We start from the raw sequence: 13,581 nt of genomic DNA on the forward strand, positions 1-13,581 counted from the left end.
TGTTGCTTGAACTGATTACACATAATGGTTTTTAATTTAGGACACAGTGTGGATTGACGTTTTGTTGTGGTTGTTTTGAGCAGAAGTTTCCAGCCGTAGCTTTGGACTATTGCATTCAGTCACATTTAGTTATCATACCAGATCTGGAGTTTACTTGTTCATGAAATGTCCGAATACAGTTCACTTAGAAAGAAGTTGCACATGGCGACAAAAGCCAGACTGCAGGGGTCAAATCTGCTGAGGTGTCGCTTTTTGTGAATTTGTGAAATTATCCTGGTGACCTTCACATTTCTAGGCAAATGTGAGACCAGAATCCCAAAGGCTATGAACCCTGGAAGTGTTTGTTTGCGAGGAAAGGGAACTGCATCTGTTACTCAATCCATGTCAAGATGGTGAGCAATTCCTGTCACTCGCTTCAAGTATTGTGAAAAAAACAAAAAGCACATTTTCTGCTGCAACTAATGAGAGAGAAACTTTGTATGGCTCTGGTGCTTATTTACCTAATGATGCAATGAGTGAGATTCCTGGGAGATTAACAGCCCTGCTGCATGTGCACAACAGTAACTGCATTGGTCTGTGAGTGAAAGTGCTGCACTTCAGGAAAATCTTAGCGGAAATGTTGCTGCAGAGTTCTCTGCCATGTCTATGCCTTCTCTGAAAGAAGGCAACTGCAGGGACTCCTCTTACTGTAGAGCACATGGGTCAAACAGGTCATTTTATGTGGCCCGCAAGAGCACAAAAGTTTTCAATTTCTTAAAATTATTTTTCTTTTTAATAACACATTATTTATGTGTAGCTGCTGTTGTAATTATTTATTAAATGTTTGCAGGACTTATGTGTATGCAGAGAAATTGTTTTCATCAAACCATCAGTTGGCTGCAAGGCTGCAGGCATTTTTTGTGAAATGTTACACATGTAATAAATGTTCTTTCTAACTCAGTTTTATGTCATTTATTCTTTATTCACTTGGACAATTTGATCCTTCATTAATAGAGTTATGTGGGTTTTAACAAGCGGACAAAATTTAAAAGGATTTATGCTGGAGTAACAAGCAAAAATGTTTTCTATACAACTGTAATTGTCACTTTAAAAAGTTACAATACATAAATGAGTTATTTAACATGAAAGGAGTAGGTACATTCATTTTTCATTACATTTAGTTACATGTATAAGTTATATCTGGCTCTTTGAGGACAGCCACTATACTGATGTGGCCCTCGGTGTCATGGGTTGGGTGTCTTTGCCTTAGTTTTTGCTTCCTTTTGTTTTTGTCATGTTTGAGTTCTGTTTCCTGTTTTATTTTGGAAGGTTTCCTGTTTTGTCAAGCTTTTGAGTTTTGACTTCCTTGGTTCCAATCTCTCCTGATCGTCGTCACCTGTGTCTCGTCAGTCCTGTCTGTATTTAAGTCTTGCCTCTGCCTTCCTCTTGTGCTGGTCCATTAACGTCTCTTCCCTGGATGTCATGTCCGTGTACGTCTTCTTCCCTGCTTACCTTGTTAGCCCACAGTGAGTTTTTGTTTCCCTGCTTAGCAGCGCCTTTTGTTTGTGAATAAACCCCTTTCCCTGGCACCGTGTGCCTCCCGTCTCTGCAGTTTGGGTCCTTCATGCCCCCCAGCCCTCCCTATCTGACACTCGGTGAAAACGAGTTTGACACCCCTGCTGTAGAGAAAGGAAATCCTGAAGGGCTGCAGCTTTTTCAGATATATGTACTCGTTGATAAGGTGTTTAAAGTTCAATTGCATGGAAGGCTAAGTGGATCCAGAGTTTGGACTGAGATTTATCTGAAGCATCTATATTTGCCATATTTTTTAAACTTTTACTGACGCCCATGAGTGCTGATCAGGAAAATTACCAAAGAGGAGGAAACACACACACAAGTCTCTGCTCATACACAAATTCACAACAGTGTAGCAGCAAATAACAGGCAGCTTCTCCACGCGAAGCAACAAACAGTAATGCAGCATTCACACTGGCTGCATGTGGTGTGTTCAAGAACGCACTATACACAGTTTTATGAACGCGCATTCAACGGGTGGTGTTCACACCGATCATGCAAGGAGTGGGAGGAAAGGGGGATTCTTCTTCTTTTGTTTTTTTTTGCTGTTTACTAGCGCTTGTCCGCTAACTACAGTGGGATGAAACTTGATGTTAAAAGTCAAAGTGGTGCAAATCCCGTTAATCTTGTTCCAGCCTTTTCTATAAATGTTCTTCATATTAATCCGGCTGCGAACAAAACGCAATTTTTTTCTTCCTAATCATGTTTACAAAGGTCAGTAAATCCGCATTTTAAAAAGAATGCTATATACCCAGGGGATGGGTGAAATGCGGAGAACAAATTTCACACACCTAGGTGTGTGACAGATAGTGGGTCTGTCTGTCTGTCTTTTTCTCTCTTTCTTTCTTTTTCTTTCTTTCTTATTCAAGTCCCAATTGTCAGCGTTGCCGCGATTAATCACCAAAAAGTTGAAGTGGTTCATTTTTAAGCGCAGAAATACAGTGTACTCTTTTTGTCTCAGATAAGATCTCAGTGTCCAGTTGGGAGATGCTGACAGACAGCAATCAGGTTACTTACTGTACGTTGTGAGAGTTACTGTAGAGTGTGGAAAGGGCGGGGGGGGGGGGGGGGTATATACGTGGGATTGGAATTGTTCTGCAGGTTGACTGCTGTGATAGTGATGCCAAGGAAGTGGAAGGATTTGTCTAAGTCAGTGGAGTGTCCCATACAGTGATAATGGGACAGTTCTTAGCATTATGTCATCATCTTACGAACCCCAACAAATGGAGACCAACTCAAAATCCCTGCAACTTTTGCTAAAGAGCAAAAAAATAAAACGTAGGTTACTGCAGCAGCGAGAGAAAAAATGAAGCAAAATTCCAGATCACCTGCTGAAAGAAAATGAAACTTCAAAAGTGGAGCAAAGACAGTGATGAACTCAAAAACATTAAAACATTTATAATGAAACAAAGAAAAACAGGTTACTAAATGCATTTCTGATATGCTCTTATATTGCAGGAAATAGTGCAGACAGAGGAAAGCTGTATTGTCATGATGGGGAGGCAAACGCCAAGAGCATCTTTAAAAGATATGGCATTCCTTCTTTTTTGAGGTCAGGTCAGTGGCAAGTAAAGGAAGTAGAAGATGCGTAAACACCTTCAACAACAGCAACCCTGCTGGAATACGTATAACCCTTCTCTGCGCCCTCTCCTCTCATCTCCAAACCAGACTGGTGGGACTGGTTTAATGTCTGTCCATATGTATCTCCGAATGACCAATCAGCCAAGTCGGTCAGGCAGTCAGAGCCTAAAGCAGCAACGCATCTATAAGGACAGCCTTAAAGGGTCGATTTTAGAGAACAGACCATCCATCCATTTTCCAAACCTGATTACAGTTTTTCTCACTCGCTTTAGTACACTTGTCAGATCAGAATTGAAGTTTGCAAATACGTGTGTGCATTTCTCAAAACAATATGTACAAACAGCAAAACACTATGGATTTCTTGCAAAAGCCTGTAACTTGCTCAAAAACTTTAGTTCATCTATCAAAACTAAGTCTTTATGTCATTTAACATGCCACTGCCATCAGAATGTCAAGTCCTTGTGTCATTGTCTACGAACAAGACAGTCAAATGACTTAGTCATGTTGTCAAAATAACTGTACTTTAGAGGGAGGTTCTGATGTAAACTATGGCTAAAGTTATGATGACAATTATTGTAAAATGTAAGTTACACCTTTTTTGTTTGATTGCAAGAGACTGGACAAGATTCACATTTACACTTTTATTGTTCATATTGTAATTTGTTGACAGACCATGTCATCCCAACATAGAAAAAAACCACTGCAAACAGTAACACAAAGGGAAAAAAAGATAGGACAATATTCTGTACAACAGTACAGGCAGTGCAGTAGGAATTGGTGTGGTCTTCCTACACCTCTTGTCGTTCCTTAGCCACAAATTCTCATCCACATCACAGCGAATATCCTCTCTTGCAATGCAGCATGGAAAGAATCTTTTAGAGTGTCTTATCCAGCCTCTGCAGGCGTCTGCTGTGATGTCATCACACGCTGCATCCATGGCAGCCAGGAGGGTCATTTGTGTATGTGGCTGGTCCATCTCCATGCTGAGAAAACTTTCTCAATAGGGTTAAGGAATGGAGAGTCGGGTGAAATTAACTCCACCCGCATCCTATTGTGGGCTGCAAACCATTGCCTGATGATGTTGGAGTGATGTAAACTCACATTGTCCCAAACTATCACATACGTTGGCAGGTGATCTCCAGTCTGACCCCTCTCTTCTTCAGGGATGAGATCTTTGTAGAAAGTTTCTAGAAAGGTTATAAGATGTTCTGTGTTGTATGGACCTATCATGGGAATATGAGTAAGCACACCATTGTCACAGATGGCAGCAACCATGGTTACGTTCCCGCCCCGTTGGCCTGGCACATCAACTGTAGCCCTGTGGCCGATGATATTTCGGCCACGCCTTCTACATTTTGTTAGGTTGAAGCCAGCCTCATCCATGTAGATGAAGCTGTGCGGCTGTTCACTTGCTTCCAGTTCCATCATACGCTATATACCGAAGACACAAAATGAGTTTTATGAATTACAAGAATTTACATTTTGGCCAAGATAGAGTTACATCAAATGTATAAATCACATATTGCATTACTTTTCTACAGCCATAGCAAATGTGTAAAGATTTGTGTAATGTGTAAAAACCCGCATACTGTAATGTATATCGTTGTATGATATACATAGTGTTTACTGTGCAGTACAGTTCAATTCAATTCAATTCAATTTTATTTGTATAGCCCAAAATCACAACAACAGTCGTCTCGATGGGCTTCGAAGTAAAACATGAAATCAAAAGGATCACGAATACAAAGAGTTCAATAGAAAAATACTAAAATGAACTAACAAACTGACTAAGCTATACTGGCATCCCTGCCCTTAGACCCCCCTTCGCGGTAAGGAAAAACTCCCAAAAAAACCGGATTCCGGAAAAAACGAAGAAACCTCAGGGGTGCCCACATGAAGGAGGGATCCTCCCCCAGGACGGACAGGCGATTTACCAGAAATCTTAGAGAAGAATTAACTTATCTAAATCTACAACTACATATATAAAAGTCCAGCAGACGAGCTTCATCCAGCCGTGGTTATCGGGACAGTCAAAGGCGCGAGTCGAGCCGGAGACAGGAACCACAGCCAGGTGTAGGAGCAGGAGCAGAGACGAGGTACTCGGTCAGGTACAGAGCAGAGACGAGCCAGAGATGAGCCAGAGGCAGGATCCACAGCCAGGTGTAGGAGCAGGAGCAAAGGCGAGGTAAACGGTCAGGAACTGGAGCACGGATGAGCCAACTGGAGTCTGGAAGCACTCCCACTCCCCAGGAGGGGAGAGGGAAAGAGGGACAATACATGAATCGCACTGCACCAAACAGAGGCATGGAGAACTAAATGATAAATTATGATCAAGAATAGAGGAGAGGAAGGGTAGAAGTAAAAAAGGAAAGAGGACAGAACCCCAGTGTACCATAGTTACCCCAGCTTCAACTTCTAGCAGCCTTTTAAAAGAAATAGTTATTATTAAGTTTAATTTAAACAAACTAACATTAAGTTAAATAATCTCTGAATACTAACTAGTCTGACAATAAGCCTGTCCAAAGAGGAATGTTTTCAGTCTAGCTTTGAATGTAGAAACTGAGTCGGCCTCTCTTATATGAGCTGGGAGTTTATTCCATAAGACAGGGGCTTGGTGGCTAAACGCTCTACCTCCAACCGTACTTTTACCAATTCTAGGAACCACAAGCAGTCCTGCATTTTGCGAGCGAAGTGTTCTGATTGGTTGGTAAGGGACTATGAGGTCCTTAATATAGGACGGGGCCATTCCATGTAAGGCCTTATAGGTTAACAGGAGGATCTTGAACTTAATTCTAGAATCAACTGGGAGCCAATGGAGCGAAACTAACACAGGAGTGATGTGATCTCTTCTGCTGGTTCCAGCTAACAATCTAGCAGCTGCGTTCTGAACAAGCTGGAGACTTCTTAAGGAACTCTTAGGACACGCTGCTAACAAGGAGTTACAGTAATCCAGCCTCGACGTAACAAATGCATGGATGAGTTTTTCAGCATCACTCTTAGAAAGTATATTTCTGATCTTAGCAATATTCCGCAGGTGAAAAAAGGCAGTTCTACACGCCTGAGATATATGAGCCTTAAATGATAAATCCTGGTCAAGTAAAACCCCAAGGTTTCTAACTGTGGAATTGGGGGCTATACTTATACCATCCAGGGAGACTATCTGAGCAGACAGAGCATCTCTGAGGTTTTTAGGACCAAGTATAATGACCTCAGTTTTTTCTGGGTTCAAGAGGAGGTAATCAATTGTCATCCAGGTCTTGATGTCACTGATGCAGGCGTTCAGTTTCTCTATCTGGTCATTCTGGTCAGGCTTCATGGATAAATACAACTGCGTATCGTCGGCATAACAATGAAAATTAATGCTGTGTTTCCTGATTATGTTTCCTAGGGGTAACATATAAAGCGTAAACAGGATCGGTCCCAAGACTGAGCCCTGTGGGACTCCATAGTTGACTCGAGTGCACTGAGAGGAATGGCCATTTACATTAACGAACTGATACCTATCAGACAGATAGGATTTAAACCACTGGAGAGCAGATCCTCTGATCCCTATGTCCTGCTCTAATCTATGGAGTAAAATACCGTGGTCGATAGTGTCAAAGGCAGCACTGAGGTCCAACAGGACCAGAATAGAAAGTAGTCCCTTTTCTGAGGCCAATAACAAGTCATTAGAGACTCTAACTAGTGCAGTTTCCGTACTGTGGTGAGGTCTAAGTACAGTTGCTGCATGTCCATGCATCTTTTACCTGTACATACTGGTAGCGTAGTTCGTTCACTCTTTCACGATTTCTTTCAAATGGAACAGTGTAAAGCTGCTTCATTTTCATCTGGTGTCCTTTCAGCACTCTGTCAACGGTTGAGATGCTGACTGTTTGGATATTTGCAAATATGTTGTTGGCCTCTATAGTGGCACTCTTTTTCCCCGTAGTCTTATCGCATTGTTTTCTACAACCATGGTGCAAATAGCCTCCTCCTGTAACGTAAACAGTAAAAAGGGGCCCTCTGCCGCCCCTGTGAAGTTGTCTTGCAGTCCTATGTGGAAAAGATACATTCATTCATTCATTCATTTTCTTAACCGTTTTATCCCTTTTGGGGTCACGGGGCTGCCGGACAGATTTAGACAAAAACATATAATGAAGATGTATAAAAATATTTTTGTCACATTTTGACAACTTGGTCAACCATTTTGCAGTTAATGACTTATACGATGAACTAATGACTAGGTGTTTTGAGGAGTAAGACTATTGCACAGTGAACTAGATAATACATTTTGATCAACATGACATAAACAATTGATAATGTAGCAAAGAGCAGAGAATTGTACATAATCATTTACATGGATGTACCCAAGCAAGTGCAACTTGTTCAAAGAAGTGAAAAACTGCTTATATGATGTGCACAAGTGACATCATGATGTGAAGATTGAACAAATAGTTATGGGAATTTCATTCTGATCTGAGAATTGTACTAAAGCGACTGAGAAAAACTGTAATTTCTTGCGTGACCATTGGGTTGCTGGAGCCTATCCCACCCAGTGTGAGCTGAGGCAGGGTACACCCAAGACACTTTGCAAGTCTATCATAGGGTAGCAGATGAAGAACAACACTCACACACTTCCATTATAGAGGCAGTTTAGAGTCAACAGTCCAGGTAACTCAGAAGAGAACATGTTCTTAGGAAACATTCTGCATATCTGGCAAATATTGTGTATTATTTTTGTGTGTTTAGTGTATTTGCTGAAAAATTCAGTTGACATCAAATTCTTCATCTTTACACATCTGTCTTATCTGTATCTCCTAACCTGGAACTACCAAAGAAAGTGGAATCCTGATAGAAATAATCAATACAAATATTCATTAAAAAAATAATAGATATGAAAATATTTTTAAAATGTTTTAGTTTAATCAAAAGTGATATTTGATATTTCTTATTTAACCAGCTTTAAAATGCAACCCTATATTCTTTTTGTTGCTGTTAATTCTCCTGTTTGTCCTAAAGTTTTGATTTCTTTAATATCTGCTTAACTTAAATTGAAGTTGTGTTAGTTGCAGTTCTCCTGCAAGTTACAGGAGTTTTGTCAAAGCGCTCCGACATCCCCTATAAACTCACATTATGTCCCTTTGGCGTCATGTCTAGACACATTTAGAACAACAAAGACACTCACTGCAGTGTGTTAAATTATACAAGGTGACAAAGTGCTCGAACGCAGCTTTAGAAGCGGTGGAGGAACTCAGAGTTCTCAAAAGTGACACAAGCCAAAAGTTGCATAATGAAACACGTTTCCTCATTTATATAACTTTCTGTTTAATTAGGGGTTTAAACGCTATTTTTTTAAGGTTACAGTGTTTTTTTTCTTCTTTTATTCATTCTTTTGCAGATTTACTTTTGTCAACTGGACCGAAAAGGGAAGAAATTCCCACCCCAAACCCTAACCAAAGCACCCCAAAGCATGTACCCCTATGGAGAAAGAGGTGGGTGTTAAATGTTGGTTCTGCATGAATTTGTTGCTTTCATTAATGGTCACACTTTTGAGTTATAAGTGAATGTTTGCATCTCAAATAGAAAACAATAATGGTTTGATGAATATTTATTAACTAAATTACAAGATCTCCTAAAAAAAAACAAAAAAAAAACTAAAAGACTGCAAATGAAAATTAGGGAAAAAAAGAGAAGATGTGGGGATCTCATAGTTCAGAAAGATAAAGTGATCAGCAATAGCATTTTTGCCATCAGATAGTACAGACTGTTTGTCAGTAAAACTGCTCTTAACAAGCATTTTCTGATGTTCCTGAAATCATTCACAAGATACTTAATTTAGAAGAATGTCCAACAAATGAACAACAAATTTTCTGTTGTATGTCATATATGCAACAATAATTTGTATTCCTGTAGTTCTAAATGTAGTTCCTGTGAGTCTGAAAGACCAACACATGGACAACAGCTTTGTGTGTGGTTGGAAGCTTATTAAAAAATGTGAAATATTAGTTAAAAATCAGGGTAAACATTAAATTATTTGTTTACAATTTACAGCTATATAGGAAGAAAAACAAAGCCTGTTTTCCTCCTGGCATCTTTCCAGTGATCGTACATGTCTCACATAATATAGCATAATACTTTCTGGTGGTGAATACATATATCGCTCCTTAAAGTTTTTTAGTCCTGTTGGACAGGAGAAAAGCCCTCAGGCATTAGTTGTAAGAAGATGGATTATTGCCAACCTGTTTAGAATTTATCTTATAATTGTTAAGTGAGCTGCAGGAACCACATCTAAAAATGTTTGATTATTAAATAATTGTCAGATAACATATAAATGAAGGCAGCAAGGTTCAGCCGCCTATAGGCCAATAACGTAGTGCGAATATATGTATTGCTTATTCCCCCATAAACCAGAGCATTTGAAAATACTAAACTGGTCGGTCTTAACCCTAACCCTCAATCCTCACGCAAACATCTACATAAAGCTCACACGGCGTCATCATTAGTTTCTTTGGTTTACCTGGAAGTTAGTGACCCATCCCGCAGGTCATGTGACTCAACTGACACTGAGTTTGTAGTTTATTGTTAAGGTAGGTTGTTGAAGTTTTTGTAAATAACATAGATTATGTTTCTTTGGGTGGAAGATGGAAAACATTTGTTTTTGTACTGTTAAAAGACATTGTAAAACTGTTTGCCTAACCCTGAGCTAATGAAGAGCAACGCCCAGTAGGAGGGGCTTATGGTTTAAAAAGAAAGTGTGACAGGAAATGGTGTCTCGGGATGATGTGGTCTTTATGAGGAGCAGGTGTTGTTCTCTGTTTCTTCGGAAAAAAGGAGAAAACGCAAATTTGGGCTCCTCTGCATTCATTGTGTAGCTTGACAAGCTCTTCCCTGAGGAACCCACGACAAACCCTTTTTTGGACATCCCTCTGCACACCAAGCTAAACAGAAACAGAATGTTCTGCTGAATTATTGTGAAGTCGGGCTCTTTTACTGCCATCATTTGGTGTGTTCACACCCGAGAACATGATGTCTGCTTGCCAAAAAATGTATTAAAAGTGTAGACAAGAGCAATCTTACTCTTCCTTTTTCGCCTGACATGAGGATGATCGGGGGGGAAAGGGATGAAGACGTTACGCTGCTGCAATCAACCTCTCGTCTGGCCGCTCTCTCTGATCTGGTTTCTGGCTGTCCTCCTCCTCCTCTTCCTCCTCCTCCTCTGCGTCTTCTCGCATTCTCTTTCTTTCCTCACGGCATCCTCTCTTTTGTTGTTCATGAAAAGTGCGCCCTGACCTTTCAAAGTGTTGCTCCCTTCAAACCAGTGAATGAAGTGTCTGGATTGGTGTGCTTGCTTTTCTACACGGTTTTTCTTTTCCAAAATGCTGAGTTGATGCTCTGTGATAGCAAAAATGAAGAACTTCCATCAAAATCTGTCTTTATAACAGATGTTATGCATGAGAAACAGTGATGGGAGAAAGTTTTACAGAAATCTCCCTCATTGGTCTATGTATCTTTTTTTTCCCATTTTTTGTTTTACAAAAAAAAAAACACAAATGTTGTAACAAGGTATGTGTGGAAGACTTTTGTTTTAGCTTATGATCTGTGTAATTATTAAAGCTGCAAAATAAAATGCCAAAAAACGTTTTTGATATTGAATTTGTAGACTGTTGTTAATGTTAAACCTGTGTTCTCTAAGAGCATTTTAATTATCTTTTTTTTTTTTTTTTCCACAACTTTTTATTTAAAGAATTAGTCATGACAACACAGCAACTTCAATAATACCAGTTACGTTTTCCTTATAAAAAGACAAAAAGCAAAAAGGAAATAAAATAATTAAAAAAAAACAAAAAACAAACCAAACAAAAAAACTAAACTGTATTGTATGACATTTCACTCAAAACAAATATCTGCACTCAAACAAATAAAAATTATAATTACATAAAACAAAACTTAACGAACATTGCTTCTCTTACATGATACCATCACAGCTCTCCTTTTCAAAAGCTTTTAAACTGAGGTTGCAAAATTCCGTGCGGTTGAGATCAAAAATCTGTTGAATCATCTATTAGTTCTAATTTTTGAATATAATTAATAAAGGGTCCCCAAATTTCCTCAAATAGGTGTTGTTTGCTTTTATGGATATACATTATTCTTTCCAAAGGAAGGCAATACAACATTTGTTTTAGCCACTGATTTATGCTAGGTCTGCTCATGTTTTTCCAAGCCTGTGCAATACACCTTTTAGCCGTTAAGAAACTGATATCAATAAATGTACTCTCTGTACTACTAAAATTATGTTTCACTGGATATATAGTCAAAAGAAATAGGGTAGGGCTCAATGTAAGTTGTTTTGAGATTATTTTTTCTATTGTAATTTTAACTTCTTCCAAAAAGATTTGTATTTGGTGACATTCCCACATGCAATGCTTCAATGTGCCTTTAAATCCACATTTTGCGCAAACATCTGGTATGTTCTTATTATATTTATTTAGTTGCACTGGTGTCGTATATAAACGCATTAACCATTTAAATTGTAGTATTCTCAGTCGACTGTTAATAGACATAGAATGAATCTTACAACATGCCCTTGTCCAATCATTTTCATTAATATTGAGTGATAAGTCATCATTCCATGATTTTAATTTACCATTTGAGTTCTCTGATGTATTAGATGTCAATAAGTTATAGAGGTCCGAAATTATGCCTTTTCTTAATTTGTTTTTCATCATCTGGGTTTCCAGTTGTGAAAGAGGAATTTTGTTAAGACTCTTTTGGTTTGCATTCACAAAGCTTCTTAACTGAAGATATTTAAAGTAGTGTTTTTTATCCAGGTCGTACATAGATTTTAGCTCCTCAAAGGACATAAAGGTATCAGACTGTGAGGGGTACAAATCTCTAATTGTTCTAAGTCCTTTGGATGCCCACGTTTTAAACGTTGTATCCATTCTTCCTGGTACAAAACACTGGTGACCCCAGATTGGGCTGAATTGTGATAAAGAATTTACTTCTTTTAAATAGTTTTTGACCTCAAACCAGACCTTTATCATGTGTTTCAAGAAAGGATTTTTGATTGGTTGAATGCTGTAAAGCAATTTTTTAAAATTTTTCACCTATTTTAACCATTCAACTATTAAAATGTTCAGCTCTTTCATCTTATTCCAGCTATGACATTTTGTCCTTCAAATCCTTGAACTTTTCCAGATAGTCCCGGTTATTCCCGGATTTTCCAATATTTTTGCTCCATTGGCCACACCTTTGCTTCTTTAAACAATTGTAACTTTAACATTCTTTTGGCTAGAGACACCGTTCAAACATTGAAATGTTCACAAGGTTTTGGACTTCAATATAAGGCTCAAAATTATTATGGGATGGCAACACCACCTACAGTTTGGCGGCCATTTTGTGCCAAAATGTGAGGCAATTTTAAACTTCTTCAAACTTTCACCTATTTCAATCATTCTACTATTTCAATGTTCAACTCCTTCAGCTTATTCCTTTCAGCTATTACTTTTGGTCCTTCAAATCTTTGAACTTTTCAAGATATTACAGGATTTTCCAAGATTTTCGCTCCATTTAAATACATTGAGAATCCTTGAAAATCTTTGGTTCTTTCAACCATTGTAACTTCAACATGCCTTTAGCTAGAGATACCGTTCAAACGTTAAATTGATCACAAGGCTTTGGACTATAAAATAGGTTTAGAAATCATTATGGGATGTCGACACAACCTACTGTTTGGTGGCCATCTTTTGACCAAATCTGAAGCAAATATTGCATTTAACTTCATCCATGGCTGGAACTGAACATATTGAAATTCACTGGATCTGGACATATAAGGAATGTGGGCGTGGTTAGCAAACAAACTTCGTTGCTATGGACGTCCAAAGGTTTACTTTTTCTGATTTGTCTGAAACTGACGTCGATTGGTTCGTCATCCCCAGGCGACCTAAACATAAAATGGTTGCTATGGAGATAGAATTAATAGAAAAGCCGCCATTTTGAAAAAAATTGATTTTCTATCAACTTAGACATGTAGCTTTTACCAATATGATACTCTCAAACAATGTGTTTTTTTGAGTCGGTTGATGATGCTGATTCCAATGCTAGCACTTTTAGCCATTTTAGCAACATCTTCAAATTTTCAACAGTTCAGCCATTTTTTCAACAATTTCAGCTTTAATGCTTAACTCCTTCTACAAATTTTGACCTATTTTAGACATTCTACTATTACAATGTTCACCTTTTTCAGCTTATTCCTACTAGGACTTTTGATCATTTAACTTTTCAAGGTTTTTCCAGTACAGTTCAGACATTTCTTCAGCAAATTTAGCTTTCATTCAGCAGTACAGCATTCAACCCTGCATTTTCTTCTGGAAATGCAGCTCCTTCTAGTTTATTATTATCGTATCTTATAGTATCTTCCGCCGTTTTTTGGCGTTTAACTACTTCTACAATTTTTAACCTATTTTA

At 38.5% G+C, this 13,581-nt stretch overlaps 1 long non-coding RNA gene across 1 annotated transcript in view; it reads left to right on the forward strand.

The window, feature by feature from the left end:
* The window catches only part of LOC144984197 (uncharacterized), a 95,076-nt gene extending 89,130 nt beyond the window's left edge, over nt 1-5,946 (forward strand). The window contains exon 3 of the long non-coding RNA XR_013647916.1: nt 4,775-5,946. This is a non-coding gene — a long non-coding RNA (uncharacterized LOC144984197). The remainder of the gene's footprint in view (nt 1-4,774) is intronic.
* Nucleotides 5,947-13,581: the final 7,635 nt, after the last annotated feature.

Source organism: Oryzias latipes, chromosome 15 (assembly GCF_053564925.1).
Source record: "Oryzias latipes strain Hd-rR chromosome 15, Olatipes_Hd-rR_3.1".
In the NCBI taxonomy this organism is placed as follows: Eukaryota; Metazoa; Chordata; class Actinopteri; order Beloniformes; family Adrianichthyidae; genus Oryzias; species Oryzias latipes.